Raw genomic sequence first — 24,344 nt, 5'->3', positions numbered from 1 at the left:
TGTAGAATTTGGAATCCTTACACATTGCTGGTGAGATTATAAAAAGGTACAACCACTAGGAGAAACAGTTGTGCTGTTCCTCAAGAAGCTAATCATAGAATTCTCACATGAAACAGCATCCATTCCTAGGTATGTACCCAAAGAATTGAATCCAGGGACTCAAACAGGTACTTACATGGTAATGTTGATTGCAGCATTACTCACAAAAGATAAAATATGAAAACAATCCAAATGTTCATCAACACATGAATAAACAAATGTGGTTAGACATACAACAGAATGTCAGTCTGCCATAAAGAGGAAGGAAGCTCTGACATCCGCTGTTGCATTCAAGGATTTTGGAAACATTATGCTAAGTGAAATATGTCAGAAACAAAATAACATATTTGTATAATTCATATATGTATAATTCAAAATAACATATATGTATAATAATTTATATGAAACATGAAGAATACGCAAATTCATAGAGACAGAGTAGAGATGATCAAAGTCTAGGGGGAAAACACAGGGAGTTATTAATGTTTCAAAGATACAAAGTTTAAGTTTAAAATGAAAAAATATTTTCTAGGAAAAATAGTGGTGATGGCAACTAAACACTGTGCATGTGGTTAATTCCACTTGACTGCACATTTTAAAGTGGTTAAAATAGCACATTATTCACAGAACTGTGAAAAATCGTTTTCTATTATTTACTTCACCCAGGCTAACATTTCTGTAATGGCAGCTGAAGTCCATGAATATATCATCTGACCCAGTGTTTTCAATGAAATGTATCAGATTTTCAATCAAGCTAGCTGGAAGCTCCTGTCCCCAGAAGAACCAGAGATCCCAAAACAAGAGCTAAAGCAGGAGTTCAATCAGCACAGGTCCCATAGGGTAGCCTCGATGTCAGGCCCTGGATGGCATGTGAGGTTATAGTGATACAACCACAACATGAAAGTGTAAGTGTTTTTACTACTTAGAGACACTGAGGAGCACTGAGCACACCTGGAAACCACAGATACAGAGGTCAGCGAGCCCATACACGGAGGAGAGAAGAGACTGGTAAGCCAGTGGCTTTAGTAAGTCCAGGTGTTATCTGAAAGGTTTCCAGCAGGGAGCTTTAATGGATATGTGTAAAGCAAGCAGCAAACACTGGGACCAGGAGATCATGCTGTGACTGAGAAGCAGTCACTTTAAATGTAAGGGCACATGTCAGAATTATCAGTTTAATGAAAGCAGCTGGAGAGAGGGGAGCCCAGCACACCAAGCAGGATAGATGCCTCTAAGATTTTATCTCTGGCCACCAACTGGAGAAACTTGAACCAGATACAGTATTGAAAACTGCCATGGTGAGCAAGGCCTGCCTCTGATGTGAGGCAAATAAACTTACACCTTAAAAAATGAATGCCAAGGCAGCATGACACTATAAGCACTCATGACACCCAGGGACACCAGCAGGGTGTGGTACTGCACCCTGGAGTCAGAATCCTGGGTTCTGGTCCCTTGGCTTGAGAAAATGAAAATGACTTGTCCCTGCTCCCCGGGCATTGATTCTCCTGCGCTGCTGCTCCGTCTTCTGCTCCCAAGCCCATGTGCAGTGCTCAGCCCCGGACATCAGTGTCCCCAGGGTATATACAGTGCCGTCTACTACACGCAAACACAAACTCACAGAAGATGACAAAAATCTGCATTTGGGACAATCTGCGATTGTGAAAGAGGAAGAACAGTGAACGTAGAGCCACAGAGACTGGGACTCACGGGGAACATAACATATATGTGACCTCGTGTGAAATGTGCAGATCCTTGTGGAATAAAACACGCAGCCTGGCCTGGGACTTTGGCCACCCACGCTTCCCCTCCAGTCCACCAGAGGGCAGCAGGGTCCCTCCCAGCCTGGAGCCTTCCCAGGGGATGCAGACCACCCTCAGCAGAACCCATAGCCAAGCAGGGTCCACCCTCACTAGGATCACCTTGGCCCAAGTCCTCAGCACCCTCCATGCTCCCACACAGACTGTGTCAGCTCCTCCCTGACCTGGCGGCCGCCAACCTAACACCACTCCCTCTGCAGGCAGCTCCTGCCCCACACACCTGCTCCTTCCCTGGGATCAACTAAAAACACATCTCCCAGGGCAGCGCTGGTGCAGGTGACACCACACTGGGCGCTTTCCCCTGGTGACCTCTCTCCATCCTCATCAACTCTTTCTGTCACTGCTCCCTAAATGCCCGTGCGTGCTCCACGTGTCCTGTTCCCTGGGACATCCCAGGCCAAGCCTAACGCTGACGCAGAACAGCAGTTGCCTAAGGGCCCACAGAATCCCTGGGAATCAGTCCGGCACCCTGTGACCTGTCTGTCCACTTCACCCCATGGGGCGAAGAGCGCGTGTGATCGTCACACACAGGCACCATCCAGGATGTGGTCACCTGCCCACGGTTGTCCCTTGGGAAGACAGACCTCTCTTGTGTCCCTGCCAGGAGAAGGGGGTAAAATTGTTCTTTGCTTCCAGAACACAACTCACCCCCACCCGCTCTCTCAGGGGTGAGCAACGTCCCTCCAGAAAGGCTCTCTGGCGACTGCCTATTCCTCCTCTACAGAGAGCAGCTGGGCCAGGTCAAAACCCTCAGAACAGACCCCTGGGTATGTCAGCACATGGAGGGCTGAGCCCATCATGACCACGGAGTAAGTCAGGATGAATCTTTCCAGCTCTGAAGCCCTGCTCTGTCCCAGGCTCCCCTTCCTGCATCTCAACCAGCCATGTTCCACGGGATTCCTGGGTAACTCCCCACTTCCTCCTGCGCCACCATGGGGAAGGTGTGGTAATCATAGGACAATCAGCTGGACAGAAAAAGAGGACACCAAAGATAGTCAGAAGAAATGAGAAACCCTGAGGCCCAGCTCAGCCACCAGACCCCAGGGAGCAATATAGTGACTGAGAACTGTCCCTTTGACAATGGGACTCATAGTCCCCACTGAGCAACCACCACAGGCCTCTCCTCCCAAGAGGCATGAGAGATTCACGCTGAACAGCTCCAGGAAGCATAGTTTCCTCTGGGACACCCAGGTCCTGAATGTCCAACCTTGGAAGCTACCGCCAAACTAGACACAATTAGAGAAAGGAAGGGTCCCTCTCACCAGGCAACACACAGCTCACCCACAGAACAATGGGGTGTCCCTGTGACAGGGATCTGGTGCAGCTCCAGCCTCCTGCACTGACCGGGAAAGCCAGATGAGGATGAAAGAGGGCAAAGGACGCGAATGTGCACCCAAACCCAGAGCCATGGGGACAGCAGGAGGCTGAGGCCCAGGACTGTGCTTGCCTAACCTACAGGGTATGTGTGTGTCTGTGTGTGTCTGTGTGTGTCTCTTTTGTGTGTGTGTTTTTGTTTCTGCACACAGTGTGCGTCGAGGTTTGGTGACAGAATCACTGCTGAAAAAGGCAGAGGCCTCCACAATTCCCAGGGACCTGACACACACACAAAAGGAAAAAGAGAAGAAGGGACAAGGAGGCAGCACTGAGAGGGGAGGGGACAGAGACGTGTCCTGGGCACAGACCCCACCCATGAGCCTGAGAAGTGCTCCTGCCCCGGGAAGAGGCTCAGCACAGAAGGAGGAAGGACAGCACAGCTGACAGTTGTGCTCAGAAAGTTTCTGGATCCCAGGCTCATCTCCACATAGGAGAACACGCAGGCAGCAAAGGCCATGGGTCCCCTCTCAGCCCCTCCTTGCACAGTGCACATCACTTGGAAGGAGCTCCTGCTTACAGATTAAAGGAGAACTTCGTGGGAGAGGACTGGAGGAGGAAGCAGAATGATTGGATGGGGTTTCCTGGAGAGGATGGTTTTCTAAGAAATAAAAGAAGCCAGCACTTTGGGAGGCTAAGGTGGGTGGATCGTGAGTTCAGGAGTTCAAGACCAGTCTGGTCAACACAGTGAAGCCCAGTCTCTACTAAAAATACAAAAAATTAGCCAGGTGTTGTGGTGTGCTCCTGTAATCCTAGCTACTTGGGAGGCTGAGGCAGGAGATTAGCATGAACCTGCGAGACAGAGGTTGCAGTGAACTGAGATCATGACACTTCACACCAGCCTGTGCGACAGTACGAGATTCCGTCTCAAAAAAAAAAGAAAGAAAGGAAGGAAGGAAGGAAGGAAGGAAGGAAGGAAGGAAGGAAGAAAGAAAGAAAGAAAGAAAGAAAGAAAGAAAGAAAGAAAGAAAGAAAGAAAGAAAGAAAGAAAGAAAGAAAGAAGAAACAAAAAACAGGAAAGAAGGCTTTGTTGTAGCCTGGATAGGGGAAAATACACCAGAGAGGGACAAGGGTTAAAACAGGAAAATCACATTGAACCAGAATTGGTAAGAGGTAGGAAAATCTCAAGTGTTCTGTTTTCCTGGTTAATCAGCACTGAACACCACATTTTGTAAAATGATAATAATACCTATTATCAGATGACACTTCAAATGAAAATATAAGCGTGGCATGAAATACTGTCCTCAGCAAAAAACCTCAACAACTGGGGAAAGAATAAAGGAAACAACCCAGGCATGGAGGGCCCTGGGAACTCTCACATCTACAGAAGTCTGCAGCCTGTCCCAGGCACTGCGGTGCAACCAAAATCACAAAAGTCACTGTCTTCATGGAGCTCACACTGTCATGGGGAGGAAGACAGACATGCAAAGAGATCTAGAATGTGAGGTCAGGTGTTGACAAGAGCTCCGGAGGAAGCAGAGCAGGGAAAACTCAGAAAGGGAAGACCCAGGGTCTCTGACGGAAGTATCAGGAAAGAAGTCTAAGGATGCCCTGATGTGAGCAGGACCTGAGGGTGTTGTGGAGGGAGCCATGAAGATCCCTGGGGAAGAGGATTCCAAACAAAAATGACAAGGTCAGAAGGGTTGAAGGAATGGGGGTCATGCTGCTGACCTTCACCCAGTAGGACAGTAGGACACACACACAAACACACACACAAAGGGTTGTATGTGTGTCCTACTGTCCTCCTGGGGTTTTTGTGTATCTTCAAGGCTGATGATTGAAGAGATCTTCTCAGGACCCAGGGCCCAATGCTTTCACCCCCATATATAGGTCTCAATAGTGACTGATGCTCTCTCCACCTCCTAGCATCACTTTTAATCTTCTGGAACTCGCCCACCACTGCTCAAGTCACGATTGAAGCCCAGCCAACCAAAGTTTCCGAGGGGAAGGATGTTCTTCTACTTGTCCACAATTTGCCCCAGAATCTTACTGGCTACATCTGGTACAAAGGGCAAATAATGGACCACCACCATTACATTACATCATATGTGATAGACACTGAAACAATTATATTTGGGCCTGCATACAGTGGATGAGAAACAGTATATTCCAATGCATCCCTGCTGATCCAAAATGTCACCTGGAAGGACACAGGATCCTATACCATACAAATCATAGAGCGAGGTGAAGGGACTGAAGGAGTAACTGGACATTTCACCTTATACCGTGAGTGATTCCATATGATCCCTGGGTGTTGGGGGGCGGGGGGTCACTTCTACTTTGCACACACAGGATTGTCAGGCCTAGAATGTGCCTGTGTCCCTCTCTGCATTATGTCCCATGTTGGGGTTTCGGCATTGAGTGCAGGACACACACAGAGGAGACAAACTTCAACAGATCGGAATTCCTTTCCTGCCTCCAGACCCTGCAGACACTTGCTGCACAGGAAGGACAGTCTGATGGGGGAGGTGCTCAGCAGGAGGAGATCAGTCTCAGACAAGCACCTCATGCCCTTTTCATAAACTTGACCCTGAGAAAGACCCTGGAGAACTGAGTAGGGCTTTGCCTAAGCGGCCCCCAGAGAGACTCTCCGAGAAGCTCAGTCCTAGAAGCCTCAACCCCAGACCCCTGTCCCTAAATCCTTACTCCAGATAAAGCTGAGGAGCCTGTGCCAGGCCTGGGTTGTGGCAGGGCTTACTGGGACCAAGGATTCACCAGCTGTCTGAGGACTGTGTCTCCTGGAGCTACTCACCAGCCAGGGTTCAGCCCTCAGAGCCTCATCTGGGCAAGGACAGAGCTTTCTTCACTTGAGACTCAGAGTGGAGAGGACAGAAAGACAAGCTTTTAGGCCATCAGTCAACTGCCTTGTGAGGTTTAAGACACTCCATAGAAAGTCTAATGTCCCCAGAAGCAGAAACAGAAGAGAGAAAATGTACCAGGCAGTAGCTTGTCTACAGGGATCTGACCTGAAGGTGCTCTCTCATGGAAGTGAATAATAATAAATGCTGTTTGTGTGAACACCTCCACTGTGCCAAGCATTAGGTCACGTGACTGTGAAGAATTTACAATTTATTCACAGATAGCACGAAAATCCACAGTCCATTTGCCACTTAGCTTTTATGACTGACAGAAAACTGAGGCACAGGAAGGCACAGTCACTGAACCAGAGTCACACAAACACAAAAGGCAGATCAGGGTCACATGAGGTCTGTCTGCAGCCACAGGCCCATCCTCTCCTCCACCAGAAGTGAGGGCTTATTGGGTTCCAAGGACCCCATAGTCAATTATTGTCTCAAATCGTCTCTTCTTAGGTATCCAAACCTCAGAGGAGGGAGAGCAAATGGTCAGCTGATTAGTCTGTTCTCCCGAACTAAATCACCAGCCTCAAGTGTCAGAGTCAGTGCAAAAAATGTCCAGGCCTCCCCCTCAGATCTTCAGCCCTATCACCAAACCTGAAATCCTGTTTCCCAAAGTGTCCATGTCACTGGCATGACAAGATAAAGGAGAGGAGCTTGTATTCTTTCCCCACTCACGCCCTGCACCAGCTCAAGTCCAGTGAGAGACACACACTCAGGTGCTCTCACATAACCAATGAAGGAATTGAATGAAGAAATGAATGATCCATAACCTCTTTAGGGACTGGATCTCAGATATAGAATCCTAGGAGGTTCTAGCCACACCTGTCCCTTCTCCTTCAGAGGCTGATGCCCATGTTTCATCCCCCGACTACCTCTTGCCATTAAAGACACCCCACTTCATATAACTCTGAAGCTCCTTGGGCACTGGAGGGTTATAAGGGCTCCCTAGTCCTGGACTGTGGAAATGGGGACACCTAGTCCCATGGGTCTCTGAAGTCACTGTAGACCCCACTGTTCACTGTCATGCTGTCTCTGCCTCTCTCTGCTTCTCTGTGTCCCTCATCTTCCTCCCACTTCATTCTAACTGGCAAGCCCTGTCCTGCACAGCTTCTTCCTCCACCCCTAGGCCTTCCCCAGACACTCCCTCTAACTAGGCTGACTGTTCTATTCCCTTCCTGCTAACACTATGGAATGGCCCACATCCCAGGAAATGGGAAAGGCACGGAAATCACCCGGAGTTGCCACTACTGCCAGGCTTCATCTCGAGCCAATGTCCCCAGGTCACTAAGAGAATAAGCTTCCACTGTATCCCCACCCAGGGCTCTTTCCCTTTGTGAGGCTGTTCTGTGGACAAGACCATGGGACAGGGATAGGCAGCTCCTCCATCCACTCTTATAATTCCCACACAAGTTCTTCTGGCCTCCTGCACAAACAAAACCAATTTATCCAGATGGTGATTTGCAGTAAAGAAAGATTGTAATGACTCCAAGTCTGCCAAACAGGAGGATGGAGGTTTATTATTACTCAAATCATCCTCCCTAGTAGATCAGGGGTTAGAGATCTTCAAGGATAGTTGCAGGGGCACAGGACTAAAAAATGGGTACTGCTGATCGTTTGGGGATGGAATCATGCGGGCGCCGGGAAATGATCTGTTTGTGCTTGAATCTGACTCTAGGTGGGGACCACATGACTAGCTGAGTCATTTTTCATGGGTATGGATGAGGTCAGCGGGTTGCCAGAATGCAAAGAATGAGAAACATCTCAAAAGACCAATCTCAGGTTCTACAATAGTGATGTTATCTATAGCAGCAATTAGTTACAAATTGTAAACTCTGGCCAAATGATATTTGACGAGTAAGGGAGTATAGAAACTGTGCCTCCATTTTAGCAGAATTCAGTTCCCTCCTTTAATCTTACTCTCATGGTCTTTCACCAGCTTTACAAAGGCAATCACTGGGCAAAGTAAGGGTATTAGTTTTATGAAGGAACTAATATCATTCTTACTTCAAAATTAAACCATAAACTAAATTCCTCCCATGGTTAGCCTGGCCTATGTCCAGGAATGAGTGAGGACAGCCAGCCTGAGACTAGATGCCAGATGGAGTCAGCCATGCTAGTTTGCTGTCACTGTTGTAATCTTTGCACTCACTCACCAGGGTGTCAGAGGCTGGACAGGCCTGCAGTCTCCAAAGCCCATGGACTGATTTCACCCATTTCACTCGTGACTCCATCCTCAACCTACTGTGGAGCTCACATTCTCCAGTCACTTCCTAGAGACTTCTGGTTTCTTGTCAGGCATATAACAAGCTTCAAATTTGTCACTCGCTTTTAAGAGTAAGGAAAAAGCTGAACAAACTCAAAAATCAACAACTCGTTAAAATCCGTCAGAGATGGCCAGTCACAGTGGCTCATGCCTGTAATCCCAGCACTTTGGGAGGCCGAGGCGGGTGGATCACGATGTCCGGAGATCGCGACCATCCTGGCTAACATGGTGAAACCCCGTCTGTACTAAAAATACAAAAAAATTAGCCTGGTGTGGTTCCGGGCACCTGTAGTCCCAGCTCCTCTGGAGGCTGAGGCAGGAGAATGGCGTGAACCCGGGAGGCGGAGATTGCAGTGAGCCAAGATCATGCCACTGCACTCCAGCCTGGGCAACAGAGCGAGACTCCATCTCAGATATATATAAAAAAGAAAAGTTCTGCTAGAAAAATGAAGAATGCTTTTGATGCTTACTGGTAGAATGCACACAGCTGAGGAAAGAATCCCTAACTTGAGGATGTTTCAATAGAAACTTCCAAAACTGAAACATTAAAGTTCAAAAAGAGTGGTGAAAAAAAGTGGAACAACATATTCAACTTCATTTTTAAGATTTTGTACTGATAATTGCAATTTTTAAATGTTGTAGTTGTGGGAAAACTACCAAGGCTGTAACATACACGTAATGGGAATACTAGTGGTTTTGGGTACCTCTTAGAGGTGGCCAGGCGGGTGCTATCTGGTGGTTTTACTGCCTGTGGCACATATGATTGTTTCCTCATGATGATGCCATTTTCATAAGTTGGGGTTCTTCGTGTGGTGGACACATGAGCCATTGGCGTCTCACTTAGACTCTTCCTAATTCACACAAACTGAAACTCTAGTTGTACTTCCTGAGGTTAAGAGAAAATGAAGAAAGCATTTCACATACCTGTTTTGGGCTCTTCCTCATTTTTCCTAACTCTACACAGAAATTAGAAACAGGGAGCTCTTTCTATATTTACTAACATAACACTCATCACTTCTTTTAATTTGGCATCATTCCTCCCTTTATGTAATTGACACACTGACCAGTTCTGTCCTTTTAACGGGACTCTCTGTACTAAAGGACTTGCTAATTTCAAATCATCTTTGGCATCTTTCTTTGAGCATAATGTGATCCTGCTGGAATTCATGGCACACCTAAAATTTAATTGGGTATCAAGACAAATACTACTACCAGAAATTGATCTTAGATATTTCGACCATCAGTAAAACTTTCCACTTATGACAACATTTTAATGTTTCCCCCAAATCTTTTTTTGTTTTGTTACTAGAGTCAGAACATAACATGAGTTCTAAACTTCTTACAGCATTTTATGCAAAAATTACAGTATTACAAATTGAGCATCCCAAATCCAGAAATCTAAAATCTGAAATGCTCCAAAATCCAGCACTTCTGACCACTGATGTGATGCTTAAAAGAAGTGCTCACTGGAATATTTTAGATTTTAAATTTTCAGATGTGGGGTGCTAAACCAGTACATCTACTGCAAGTATTCCAAAATAAAAAAAGTTAGAACTCCAAAACACCTGGTTTTAAGCTTTCTGCATAAGGAACACTTTATCTGTATGAACTATAGGTATGAAGATCTACAGGAGATCTCTAGAACCTCCTCATTCTGCATAACTGAAAGCGCACACCCACAGAACAATGCCCTATTCCCCCAGTCCCAGCTTCTGGAAACTACTATTCTACTCTCTGATTCATTCTGGAATCCACTGAGATGAGGTACATAGAATAGTCAAACTCATAGAATCAGAGAGTAGAATGTCTAATGAGAGAAAGTATCTGCAAGACTTCTTCTCAAACGTTGGTCTAATAGCCACCAAACCCGTATGGTCCATGAGGGCCAGATTTCCATAATCACTTCAAGTTTGCCCTTTCCACCAATCAGTTCTGCATTTGCAAGCATCCACATGTATTTCTAGAAAGATACACATGGTAATCACCTGCCTTCTACAGGGGGAAGGGAACTTCATTGACACAGGACAGGGAATGTGGTCTTGGTCCAAAGCTATCAGCTCTTGCCTATCGCCTTCACTTTTTGTAGGTCATCCCTTGGACTCTGCTCTATCTTTAGAGGTCACTGGCTCAAGTCAGTCACTATGAGACAGCTGGGAATACTGCCCCAACTTGTGGCTCCACTGCCTGATGACTGAACTGACCTCCAGGCTTGACTCTAGTCTCCCCTGTGTTATTTCTGCTGAAATACGCAGTCCCAAGCCAGGCTTCCCAGTACCCAAAGGGTTTAAGGACAATGGGAAGTTCCATCATCCATCTCTAGGATGCCCTTGGAAAGGGAAGGTGCAGAGAAAACATACCTTTGAGGGCAAAATAAGACTGAAACTAAGAAGATTCCAGCACTGCATGCTCCAGGTGAGGACCCGAAGATGGGCCAGGCAGGCAGTTGGAGAGGGAGGGACTCAGAGAGGCACCAGGGGCTGTAACTGCTGGTCCCATGTCTTTCCATGACCCAATGCTGCTGCTCAATTCACACTTGAGAAAGTCTGTGCTTCTCCCACATGAAGCAGGCAGCCTCACAATCTCTGAGCCCTCCAATTGCCATGCATCTGTCTTGTAACACACACACCTGCCATGGGCTTTTAAGGACTGGGATGGGCTGAGAGGTGGGAAAGGCTATCCCTGATTGAAAAATGTCTTTGGTGGAATCAAAGGTGCCACACAGGGCAAACTTCTCTCTGTTATCTGCACAGTGGAGACTCCCAAGCCCTACATCTCCAGCAGCAACTTAAACCCCAGGGAGGCCGCGGAGACTGTGATCTTATCCTGTGATCCTGAGATTCAGGACCCAAGGTACTGGTGGTGGATAAATGGACAGAGCCTCCGTAACAGTCGCACGTTGCAGCTGTCCAAAAACAACAGGATCCTCATTCTATTTCTTGTCACAAAGGATACTGCAGGACCCTATGAATCTGAAATGAAGAACCCAGTGAGTTCCAGCCGCAGTGACCCAGTCACCCTGAATCTCATCTGTGAGTATCTTCTGTTCCTCTGTGAGCCAGGCTACCGTCCCAAATACACATAGCCAGAGGTCAGGCCTCTCAGTCCCTCTCAGGTGCAAGTACAGAGAACTTTACCCCGGACATCAAAGCTGGCCATGACTACTAAGAGTAGGCTTATACTTGATCAACAGTGGGAGAGAAAAGGCTGCTCCTGTCATGGGAGAATCAGGTTCCACAGCTTATGATGGGAGAAACAGGTGAGTGTCTCAGGCTCCAGACCAGTGAACACAGCAGGGATTTGGCTGGGACTTCAATGTTGTGACGTAGCTCACAGGGTCACTGTTGCCCTTCCACAGACCAGGATTTTCCCTTTCCTTTGACAACATCACCTGTGACTTTATTCTCTTTGCTCCAGATGGTCTGGATGCCCCCACCATTTCTTCTGCATACACCTATTACCATACAGGGGAAGTCCTCAAGCTCTCCTGTCTCACAGACTCTCACCCACTGGCAGAGCAATCTTGGCTGATTGATGGGAAGTTCCAGCAATCAGCACAAGTATTCTTTATGCCCCAAATCACTAAAACATATAGAGGGTGCTATATCTAGTTCATCCATAACTCAGCCACTGGTGGAACAAATCTCATAATCAAGAGGATCATAGTCCCTGGTAAGTGGATCCCTGGAGCATTGGCAATATGTTTTCCAGTGAAGCCTATCTGGCTATCAATGAAGAACTGTGTGTCCTCTGCAAAGGGAGAGGGAAAATCAAAATCCCAGGACAGGGAGTATGTTTCTACTTCAAAACCACCAGCTTTTGCCTGTAATCTTCACTCATTCTAGATCATTCTTTAGAGTATGCACTAACAATGAACAATGTGAATGGAAATTCTTTCTGAATTTCACATTAACATCAAAAAGAATAAAATATTTTGGAATAAGTTTAACCAAAAAGGTCAAAGGGTTATACCCTGAAAACTACAAAATATTACTGAAAGAAATTAAAGACGACATCAATATATGGAAAGACATTTCATTTTCATGAATTGGAAGAATCAATATTGTTAGGAAAGCAATACTACCCAAAGTGAGCTCCAGATTTAACACAACTCCTACCAGAATCCCAGTAACATTTTTTGCAGAATTACAAAAATCTGTCCTAAATCTGACCGAACAGGCTCTTATTAATGATGGACACAAGAGAGACTGAGAAAAAGATGCAACCATGAAAAGGTGGAAACTTTTGATGACATAGAAAACAGCAATCAGCCTCTCTCACATACCAAAGCCTTCTAAAATATATGAGTGCAGCATGGCCAGTATGGAATTGCCCAAAAACTAATCACCAAGCTAGAAATGTGGTGAGAGAGAAAAAAAAAAAGAGCAAGAATTTATTTGGCTTATCACCTCCCACTTTGGCGTACTAATCTGATGCTGAAAAGAAATGTTCACTGGAGCATTTCAGATTTTGAATCCTTCAGATTTGGAATGCTAAACCAGTAACTACACAACAAATATTTAAGAATCAAGAAATGTCAGAAATCCAAAACACTTTTTGTCCTAAGTCTTATGCATAAGAAATACTCAATTTGTGAGACTTGTAGGCATCAAGCTGTACAGCAGATTTCTAGAACCTCCTCGTCTTGCATAACTGAAACTGCACACCCATGAACAACTTCTGATTCTCCCCACTCCCAGTTCCTGGCAACCAACAGTCTCTTCTCCGATTCACTCTGGAATCCACTTACATGATGTCCCTAGAGTAGTCAAACCCACAGAATCAGAGAGTAGAGGGTCCAATGAAAGAAAATATTCAAAACGTCTCCCCAAATTTGTTTCATATCCATCAAACACACATGGTCGATGAGGACCAGATTTCTAGCAGTTCATTCCCACCCTTTCTGCCAGTCAGTTCTGCATTTGCAAATGTCCACATGTATTTCTGGAAGGATTCACATAGTCCTCACCTGCCCTCTGCAGAAGGAGAGGAAACTTAAAGAACCCAGAAAAGGGAACATGGTTCTGCTCCAAAGCCACCAGCCCATGAATGTCAACTTCACTCTTTCTAGATCATTCCTTGCACTCTGCTCTATCTTTGGAGGTCACTGGCTCAAGTAAGTCATCATGAAACACTTGCAGAAAACTGCCCCACCTTGTGCCTCCACTGCGTGATGACTGAACTGACCTCCAGGCTTGACTCTGGTCTCCCCTGTCTTATTTCTGCTGAAACATCCAGTCCCAGGCCAGGCTACTCAGTATCTTCAGGGTTTCAGGACAATGGAAAGTCCCATTATTACCATCTCTAGAATATACTTGGAAATGGTAACTGCAGAGAAATCACATCTAGGGGGGGCAAAGTAGGATGGAATTTGGAAGGGCCCCAGCAGTTGCACATTCCAGGTAAGGAACCCAAGGTGAGCCAGCCAGTCAGCTGATTAGAGAGGGACTGGGAGGGGTACCTGGGCCTGTGACTCCCACTGATGTGTCTGTCCATGACCCAACACTGCTGCTCAATTCACACTTGAGAAAGTCTGTGCTTCCCTAAGACAGAGCAGGCGGCCTCACAGTCTTTGAGCCCTTAGATCATCATGCATCTGTCTAATGACACATGCACCAGCTGTTGACTTTCAAGGACTCAGTAGGGCTGACAGGTGGGAGATGCCCACTCTGATTGAAGGATGCCTGTGGAGGAATCAAAGGTACCACACCGGATAATCTTCTCTCTGCTGTCCACAGAGCAGAGCTGCCCAAGCCCTACATCACCAGCAACATCAACCCCACGGAGAATAACAATGTTGTAGCCTTAACTTGTGAACCTAAGACTCAGGGTTACACCTACATGTGGTGGGTAAATGGTCAGAGCCTTCTTGTCAGTCCCAGGCTAAAGCAACCCGGTAAAAACAGGATCCTCATTCTACCCAATGTCACGAGAAATGACACAGGACCCTATGAATGTGAAATATGGGACCGAGTTGGTAGCATCTGCAGTGACCCAGTCACCCTGGATGTCCTCTGTATCTTTGTTTCCTCTGTGGGCCAGGCCACCAGCTTAAATCAAAACGACCACAGACCAGACATCTCAGTCTGTCTCAGATCCACCTACAGACAATTTTATTTCTAGGCACCCGAACGGGACATGACTCCCTGCCCTGGGAAAACCTGGGTAGGCACAGCCTTAACCAAGAATATAAGGGGAAGGGATGCTCTTGTCATGGGAGACTTGGTGTCTGCAGCCTGTGATGGGAGAAACAGGTGAATACCTCAGGCCTTGTCTCAGTGAACACAGAAGGGGTTTGGCTGGGACTTGAGGGTGTGTCTTGGCTCAGGGGGACACTGTGTCAATTTAGGAGACCAGGAGCATCCCCTTCCCTTGGACGACATCACCTGTGGCTTTATTCCCTTTACTCCAGATGGTCCAGACATCCCCAGCATTTTCCCTTCATTGACCGACTACCGTTCAGGACAAAACCTCTACTTGTCATGCTTCGCGGACTCTAATCCACCGGCAGAGTACACTTGGACGAGAAATGGGAAGTTTCTGCAATCAGGACCAAGGATCTATATCCCCCAAATTACTACTAAGCATAGCGGGCTCTATCATTGCTCTGTTCGTAACTCAGCCACTGGCAGCGAACTTTCCACATTCAAGACGATCAGAGTCTCTGGTAAGTGGATCCCTGCATCACTGGCAATACGGTTTCAGGTGAAGTCTATCTGGATTTCAGAGAAGAGTCAGGAAAACATTTTTATTCCCAGTCTGTGTCCCATGGGCAGAAGCAAATCCTAAATTCTCCTCCTGAACCCTCCCAAATTGTCTCTACAGACTCTCTTCTCCTTGTTTTCCTGTTTTCTCATGACTGACTTTGCGTCCAGTCTGACAAGGGTAGGGAGGGGGCTTTGTCAGTCCTGAGCCCTATGTGGTGGAAGAGGCTTCACAGAGGGACAAGAAGGAGAGTCCTCAAGGTCACGTTGCTTCTCGGTGTCACCAACACATCCGTTTCTGCCACATCTTTGTTTCCTTTTACCTACTCCATGAGCTACAAGGAACATCTGAGGTTTTGAAACAAGCTCACATTTTTCCCACAAATAAGAGGTGGAAGCCCCTTGGATGAGGGAGGAGCAGCTCAGACTGCTCCCTTCTCTGGTCTGCCTTCTCTGGTGACTGGCCCTGCCTGACTCCACCTGGGGTGAGACCAGCATGTGTGGAGAAAGGGCACTGGTGGCCTGTCCTGAATTTGGCTAAATCGAGCTGCCAGTTGAAGTGAAGGCTAGACTGCAGGGAAATAAGAAGAGAGGGAGCCTCGGGGCAGACTCTTGAGCTGTGTCCTGGCTCTGAAGTCACTGGCTGTATGAGGCTGTGGGCACTGCATGTGGCACACAGCACAGAGGACAGTGAGTGATGCACACTTGAATAAATAGGGAGATTCACCTCTGGGGCTCTGCATGGCAGGAAAGGGGCAATGAAAAAAGTGTGTATTTATAGAGTGTAAGACTACCAGGACACTTTATATATATCTAATATAAGACTTATCATTAACTATTTCTACGTGTGCAATTTAGTGTTGTGTAACCATCACACTATCCATTTCCAGAACTTTTTCCTTTTACCATATTAAACCTCTGTACCCTATAAAAAGTAACTCTCACTTCTTCTCTCCCTATCTCTTAGCATATACCATTCTACTTTCTGTCTCTATGTAACTGGCTACTCTATCTTTTATAAATGGATTTAGAGAATAATTATCCTTTCGTGTCTGGCTTATTTCAGTTAGCATAATGTCTTCAACGTTCATCCACTTTGCACGATGTATTGGAATTTTATTCCTTGTTAAGTTTGAATAACATTTCGATGTAGAGATATAACTCATTTGCCTACCACTTATTTTTCAGTGGACTTTTCCATTTTTTCCAATTTTGGCTATTGTGTGTAATGCTTCTCTGAACATCAATATGCAAATATTTGTTCAAATTTCCTTCCATTCTATAGGCAGTATGTCCAGAAGTGGAATTGCTGGATCGAGTGATAATTTATTGTTTATTTTTTTGAGAAAGAGCCACACCACTTTTTACAGTGGCTATAACGTTTCCCATTCCCATCAGCAATGCACTAGAGTTTCAATTTTTCATCTATTTGAAAACACTTGTTGTTTTGTGTTGCTGTCATTGTTGTTTATCAAAGCCATCCTAAAGTGTGTGAGGTGGTGTCACATTGTGGTGTTGATTTGCATATCTCTACGTATTCATGACTCCTAGGAACTCTGCATGGGCTTATTGGATATTTGCATATCTTCCTTGAAGAAAACTCTATTTTAATCCTTTGTTCATTTTTTAATTGGGTTTTTGGATGTTTGCTGTTGTTGACTTGTAGTTTTTCATGTATTCTGGAAATTAATTTCTTATCACACTTACAATTTGCAAATATTTTTCTCATTTCATGGGTTGCCTTTTTGCTTTCTTGATAATGTTCTTCAATATATAAAAGGTTTTGATTTCTATAAAGTCCAATTTATCCATTTTATTTGTTGCCTATGCTTTTGTTGTTACAACCAAGAAATCGTTGTGAAATCCAATATCATGAAGTTTTTCTCCTGTTTTCTTCTAAGAGTTGTGTAGATTTTGCTCTTACATTTAGATCTTTGATCTATTGTGGGTTAATTTTTGTGTATGATTTTAGGTAAAGGTTCCACTCATTCTTGCCCTTGGATATCCAGCTTTCCCAGTATCATTTGGTGAGAACACTGTCCTTTCCCCATTGAACGATCTTGGCACACTCGATGAAAATCATTTGGCCATATATGCAAGTATTTCTTTCTGGGCTCTCTGTTCTAGCTCATTAATTTCTATGTCCTCCTTTATGCCAGTACCACACTGTATTGGTTACTGGGGCTTTGTAGTAAATGCTGACATCAGGAAGTGTGAGTCCTCCAGCCTCATTCTTCCTCTTCAAAGTTGTTTGTCTCTTTATAGTCATAAAATTCAATATAATTTTAGGACGGATTTTTCTTTTACTGCAAAAATGTCACTGAGATTCTGATAGGAATTGTATTGAATTTGCAGCTCATTTTGGGTGGCATTGTCCTCCTGACAATAGTGAGTCTTCTAATTCATGAAAACAAAATGTCTTTCATTTTATTGATGTCAACATTAAGCAATATTTTATGGATTTCAGGTATAATCATTTCACCCCTTTGGTTAAACTTATTCCTAAATATTTTAATCTTTTTGATATTAATGCAAATTAAAAATTTTTTCCAAATTGCCCTTCAGATTGTTCATGGTTAGTGTGTTGCAATACAACGGATGTTTGAATGTTAATTTTGTATTGTGCAACATTACTGAATTCATTTATTAATTCTAATAGGTTTGTTCCATCTTTAGGATTTTCTACATATAAGTTCAAGTTATCTGCGAACAGAAATAATTTTACTCCTTTCTTCCAATTTGAAAGTCTTTTTAAAAATTCTTGCCTAATTTTCCTGACTAGACCATTCAATACTACATTGAATAGAATTGTCAAAAGCAGCATTCTTTTCTTGTTCCTGCTCATACAGGGAAAGCTTTCAGTCTTTCTCCACTGAGAAAGACAGAAATGTTAGCATTGGGTTTTTCCCATATTACCTTTATGTTGAGGTGGTTTCCTTCCATTCTTAGTTAGAATGTTTTTATTATGAAAAAATACTGAATTTCATCAAATGCTTTTATTGATTCAATCGTATTACTGATTATGGTTCTATTCATATTTTTGTGTTTTTCTAGGAATTTATCTATTTCATCTAGGTTATCCAATTTATTGGCATACAATTTTTTACAGTACTTTCATAATCATCATTTTTTAAGAATTGGTTTTAATCACTTCACTTCATTTTCTTATTTCTTTTTCTTTTTTTTTTTTTTTAAGAGAGAGAGACAGGCTCTCACTTTGTAGGCCAGCCCAGACTGAAATACAGTGGCGTGATTATGGCTGAGTGCAGCCTCAACCTCCTGGGTCAAGGAATTCTCCTTTTCAGCCTCCCATGATACTAGGACTACAGACGCATGCCACCATCCCCAGCTAATTGGTTTTTAATTTATTTTTGTACAGAGAGGGTCTCCCCAGGTTACCTATGCTGGTCAAAACACCTGGCCTCAAGAAATCCTCCCACTGTGACCTTCCAAAGTGCTAGGATTAAAAGATGACCCACCATGCTCGGACTCCATTTTCATTTCTGATTTTAGTAATTTTAATTTTCTCTCTTTTTTTCTTAGTCAGTCTAGTTAATGGTAGTCAATTTTGTTGATTTTACTTTGAAAAATCAACTTTGGTTTCATTAATTTCCTCTATTCTTTTTCCATTCTCCATTTTATTTTTATCCACTCTAATCTGCATTGTGTCCTTCAATCACTGTGCCTGGATGTAGTTTGTTCTTCTTTCATATCCTGAAGTAGGAGAGAACTTGCTTCATACCATTCTTTTAAAGATTTCATGCAGTCAATGAAACAAGATGCCATACACAGATGAACCAATGTCAGCTGCTATATTACTACCATCATCATTAGCCTTGAAGTCAAATAGTCCTAGAGTCAAATCTCAGATCCACCTATTACTACCCATATGACACCAGGAGAGATTTTACACTACTCTAAGCTTGCGTCTTTTCATTGGCAAAAAGGAAATAATGTCTACTTGACAGGGCTACTGTGTGAATTAAATGAGGAACAGGTAAAGTATTTAGCACAGGACCTGGCACATAGGACGTGCCCCTCAACAGTACCTATTTGCATATATATAGAGAAAAAGAGGTACCACATAAAACACTAGGACATGGTTACTGACTACTTGTGGGAGAGAAAGGAAAAAAGCTAAGTGCAAAGAATCTAGCCTGGTATGTTACTTTTTACCAACTGAGATGTATCCATTTTGGGATTGGACATATGAGATAATTTATCATGGAAGATACCTGTGAGGGAATGTGGGGAAGGCGTGAAGGTAGTATGGGAGAACCCGCAGACCCCTATGCAAAGTTGACTTCTGTGTAAAAGAAAGAGAAATAAGTTTTAGGTATCAATGCAGTTCTAAGAGAGTTTTTGCAAGGCTGATAGGGAATCCTCCAACCAGTCACCCATTAAAGTTAAAGAGAGCCTTGGAGAACTAGGCTTGCTTTTGTGCCCTTGCTGGGAGCCTGTGGGAAGCAAGCTTTCTGTGCAAAGGAGGTGGTGAATTTGAAATGCACTGACCTGGGCCTTCTGTCAATAAGGTCCTTGCCATGGAGACCTGGCCGGGTCTCATTCATACTTGTCACCACAGAGACACTGAGAAAAAGATGCAACCATGAAAAGGTGGAAAAGTGGAAAGTTCTAATGACATAGAAAGTAGCAATCACCCTTTCTCACATCTGAACGTTTTCTCAAATATCTGAGTGCAGTAGACGATTGACAGAGGACTGATCACCAACCTAGAAACATGGTGACAGGGGAAAAAAAAACTGCAAGAATATAATCATCTCCCATCAACTTTCCAACAGAAATAATGTATTCCTTGAAGAAACAGTTATAGAGTACCTTCTGTTACATGCTTGTTCCTGAGGCTCCCCCCGGTAAAATAACATCATCTCCATTCCTTCTTTTCTTTTCTTTCAATGACAGCTCATTCAGCAATAGGACGTCCATCCTGGTCATAATCCAATATAGCAGCCATGATGTCATTTCTGTATTTCAGGAAGACTGGCAGGTATGATGGCCTTTTCTCTTGTCCTGTTTCCTGCAGTGCTGACTGCCATGCTTGGGAGAGGGAAAAGACTCATTTGCCTGTATCTGGGACTGGATCTCTTCCTTCCTCCACCAAACTCCTGCTTCTCAGCACTAATTCATTCAGTTCCCTTTCTCCCTGGCCTTTATGCTCCCTGTACTCCAATGTCTTTTAGACGTAATTATCTCCAGCCTCTGCTCATTTGTTTCTCAGATTCAAATGAGAAACACAATTTCACATTGTGAAACTCTCTTCATTATTTTTCACATCTCTCAATAGTGTACTTCTCTCCATTCCCATAAAGCTCAACCACTTCCCAAAGTGCTGCTTGACTTCTTGTCTCCAGACTTTGAAAACTTCCTTGCCTAGGACTGCCTCATTACCTTTCTAAAATCTAGTTAATTCATTTAATCAGGAATCTCCAGGCATCTACTCTAGCCTATTTGGTAAGTTCACATTTCTTCTATTTACTAATCCTTCTCACTTCCTTTACCTCTACTTCCTAGTATAATTTCTCCATCCTAATTAGAACTGTCTTCCTACACATCCCTGCCCCTTCACCCATATAGACATAAAATTCTTAATTCCAACGCTATGTCTAAAAACAGGATGAACTCCCATCCACCATCTGCACTACAAACTTAACCACAACCTTCATCACAAGCAATCTATGACCTCGTAGAGAACAAAGACTTTAGGGTTAGCCTGTGAACATGAGTCTCAGAACACAACGTATGTGTGATTGAGACCTTTTCCTGGTGACCAATTCACGTGTTCCGAAAAGATACAGAAATGAAGAAGGCAAGGTCCCTACCCCAGGAAACATAAAGCCTAAGACAGGAAATGAGACCTGAAAATAATCATTATACCAAAATAGAAAAAAAGTGAAGGCCACAAGAAACCAGGGAAATATGATGGGAAATATAGCTACACATTGGAATCACTGGAAAACATTTTTAAAAGTGGATGCTCAAGCCCCATGTATTAGTTCCAGTTTAAAGGTCTGGCGAGGGACCCAGGCACTGGTAATTTTTAAGTCTTCCCTGACACTACAAACATGTAAAGAGGATGGAGAACTCTTGTTGTAATAGGTAAAACTTAAAACTAAATCAATGATTTTCAGCTAACAGTACCTGATATTACTTCTAAAGGAATTAGTTAAAAAGTAATTAAAAAGGAATTACTTCTAAAGGAATTACTTAATAAGTAATTAAAAATACTTAAAAAGGAAGTACCTAAGAACCTTTTTCAACATATATAAGACCATACTTTTCGGCCCTAATTATTAATGGGCTACACCAAGAACTCAGTGATCCAGTTGGGAAACAGAAGCTGAATGGAAAAGCCACCTTATTTGATCTGTTATAATATATATAAAGTGTGTTCAAATGAGTGATAAGTGATGCTAAACCTTCTCTAAATAATATTTATGAGAATGTTAATTATGAGTATTCTAGGTTGGGCGCGGTGGCTCATGCCTGAAATCCCAGCACTTTGGGAGGCCGAGACGGCAGATCATGAGGTCAAGAGATCGAGACCATCCTGGCTAACATGGTGAAACTCCGGCTCTACTAAATATACAAAAACAAAATTAGCCCAGCGTAGTGGCAGGCGCTTGTAGTCCCAGCTACTCCGGAGGCTGAGGCAGAAAATGGCGTGAACCTGGGAGTCGGAGCTTGCAGTGAGCAGACATCGTGCCACTGCACTCCAGCCTGGGTGACAGGGCGAGACTCCATCTCAAAAAAATAAAAATAAAAATTTAAAAATTTAAAAAAATTAGTACTCTAAAACCGTATGAAATTTCTGGAAATAGAATATGTTATCAGTCATAGTGTCATATGCCACAGAAGTAACTAGGTTTCTATGTGAGCTGTGTCTTTACCATAATCAACCTAATAAAAACCTCATTAGATTTTTAAACATAGTCATTTTATTTTATTTTATTTTATTTTATTTTATTTATTTATTCTTTTTTTTTGAGACGGAGTCTCACGCTGCTGCCCAGGCTGGAGTGCAGTGGCGCGATCTCGGCTCACTGCAAGCTCCGCCTCCCGGGTTCCCGCCATTCTCCTGCCTCAGCCTCCTGAGTAGCTGGGACTACAGGCGCCCGCCACCGCGCCCGGCTAATTTTTTGTATTTTTAGTAGAGACGGGGTTTCACTGTGGTCTCGATCTCCTGACCTTGTGATCCGCCCGCCTCGGCCTCCCAAAGTGCTGGGATTACAGGCTTGAGCCACCGCGCCCGGCCCAACATAGTCATTTTAAATCTTTGTCATTCCCAGACAGTTACTTTGATTCTTCCTTGAAGTATTTATAATCAGCTACAGTCCAAAATTGCTTTTTCTTTGAGGAGATATATGGAAAAAATTCTGACAACGACTCTTGAATACAAGTTTTGATAACTTCAAGATCATACCACTGGACTCTCTGAGAACTTTCAAAATTCTAATGAACAGACTGATACGTTCATGAAATTTATGACAAAGAAGAAAAAAAACTTCAGTTTTATTAGACTCAATAATCAAAACGATAATGTTTTCATAATTTTTTATTTGAGAATGTGCTGATTCTTTGAATGTTTTAATCTCCAGATTTTTGAACTTTATCTTTTAAGCTATTTATACTTTACAGCAATTTGGTAAAGTATACTTTTGTAAACAAAAATGGAAACATTTGCTTTTGCTCCGAATCTGAGTGCCCCAGAATTGGGAAACTATTCATGAGTATTCACATGCTTACGGTAATAAAGTTATTTGCACAAGTTCAGTAAGGATCTACTTTCTTTATAACAGAACACATTTGAAAACATTGGCTTTATTACTAAGGCTTTGACTGGGATGTTGTATTTGAGAATATACATAGAATAAACCCATAGGGAATGCAGGCAAAGTCTGAAGTTGGCCTTGGTTTGACTTCCTAGTCTCAAGAGGTTTTTGAAAGTTTGATCTGAGAGTCTTATAAAACTTCTAGCACAGCAAAGTTTAAAAAGAGCCTCTATGGTCCCTTGCTACTCTTGCTGCACTTAGGTAAAAAATCTAGGCAAGTTCGGTGAGACTCAACCTATTTTGCAAAAAATTCATCCTACTGGGGTTATCTTTGGTAAAAATAGAGACCCCTATATAGAGATAAATTATTTTGAAAAGAAAAACTGTAGTACACCTGTTACCAAATTGAAGCACTGTTCATTATCTTTGAGTATTTATAATCCATTGGTAGACTGGACTGGACCCCGAATTCTTTTATTTCTTCCAGTTCATTTTTCTCCAATGAAATCATTAAGAACAGGAACAGCTCAGTTCCTGAAGCCATATAAGCTAGAGGTGGACAAATCAATGTAAATTTCATGGGAAAACCCTCGTGTCTGAGGTGTGGGCCCTTCAGAGCTCACCAAATGTTCAACACCATAACTTAGAGACACTTAAACTACAAACCACAACAGCAAGTTGATGACTTTACACTATGGACTGCTTTTCTCAATATGTCAGAACAAGACTATCAATCATGATAGACTCTTACCTCTCTTAATTTGTCCTGCTTATGCCTGTCTCCTTTGCTTTCCAAAATAATGCTGTACTTAGGATTTCACAAGAAGTAGCTTCTGAGAGTAAGGTAAGAGTGTCAGATATATCATGTCAAAAACACTTTTTATTAAAGATGGAGTTCCTCTCTTGTTGCCCACACTGGAGAGCAATGGTACAATCTTGGCTCACCATAACCTCAGCCCCCTGGGTTCAAGTGATTCTCCTGCTTCAGCCTCCCTAGTAGGTGGGATTATAGGCATGCGCCATGATACAAGGCTAATTGTGTATTTTTAGTAGAGACGGGGTTTCTACGTGTTGGTCAGGCTGGTCTCGAACTCCTGACCTCATCTGATCCACATGCCTTGGCTTCCCAAAGTGCTGGGATTGCAGGCGTGAGCCACCACACCTGGCGCACACATTTTTACATAACAAGAGATCCTTTAGCCCACCCAAAAACTGCCCTTAGCTGCATCTTTAACTCAACTTTTTCCTCAAATTATGGAGTTTTTTTTTAGGCTTCTACTTCTATACTTGCCTATTCTTCTCACTCCCTGTTTTAATTTAACATAGACATGCAATGCTAGAAAATAGAATTGCTCTCTACCAGCTAAACAAGTGGGAGCCTGTGCAGTTTCTGTCTTCTTGTTGCACATGGATAAATACATTGGGCATTATAGAGACTCAGTTGTAAAAATCAACAAATGTGCTGCCTGGTTAAAATGACTAGACTCTTCTGGCTTCTTCCTTGATCTATT

The 24,344-nt window shown here is 43.6% G+C and overlaps 1 long non-coding RNA gene and 1 pseudogene across 1 annotated transcript in view; one reads left to right on the top strand and one right to left on the bottom strand.

The window, feature by feature from the left end:
• The first annotated feature begins 3,682 nt into the window (after window positions 1–3,682).
• On the top strand, window positions 3,683–19,637 carry LOC135968344 (pregnancy-specific beta-1-glycoprotein 7-like; annotated as a pseudogene).
• Window positions 17,000–24,344, bottom strand: part of LOC135968343 (uncharacterized) — a 25,098-nt gene continuing 17,753 nt past the window's right edge. The window contains exon 2 of the long non-coding RNA XR_010583007.2: window positions 17,000–20,101. This is a non-coding gene — a long non-coding RNA (uncharacterized lncRNA). The remainder of the gene's footprint in view (window positions 20,102–24,344) is intronic.

The sequence above is a fragment of the Macaca fascicularis genome, chromosome 19 (genome assembly GCF_037993035.2).
Source record: "Macaca fascicularis isolate 582-1 chromosome 19, T2T-MFA8v1.1".
Classification (NCBI taxonomy): domain Eukaryota; kingdom Metazoa; phylum Chordata; class Mammalia; order Primates; family Cercopithecidae; genus Macaca; species Macaca fascicularis.
This window is presented reverse-complemented; position numbering and strand designations above follow the sequence as displayed.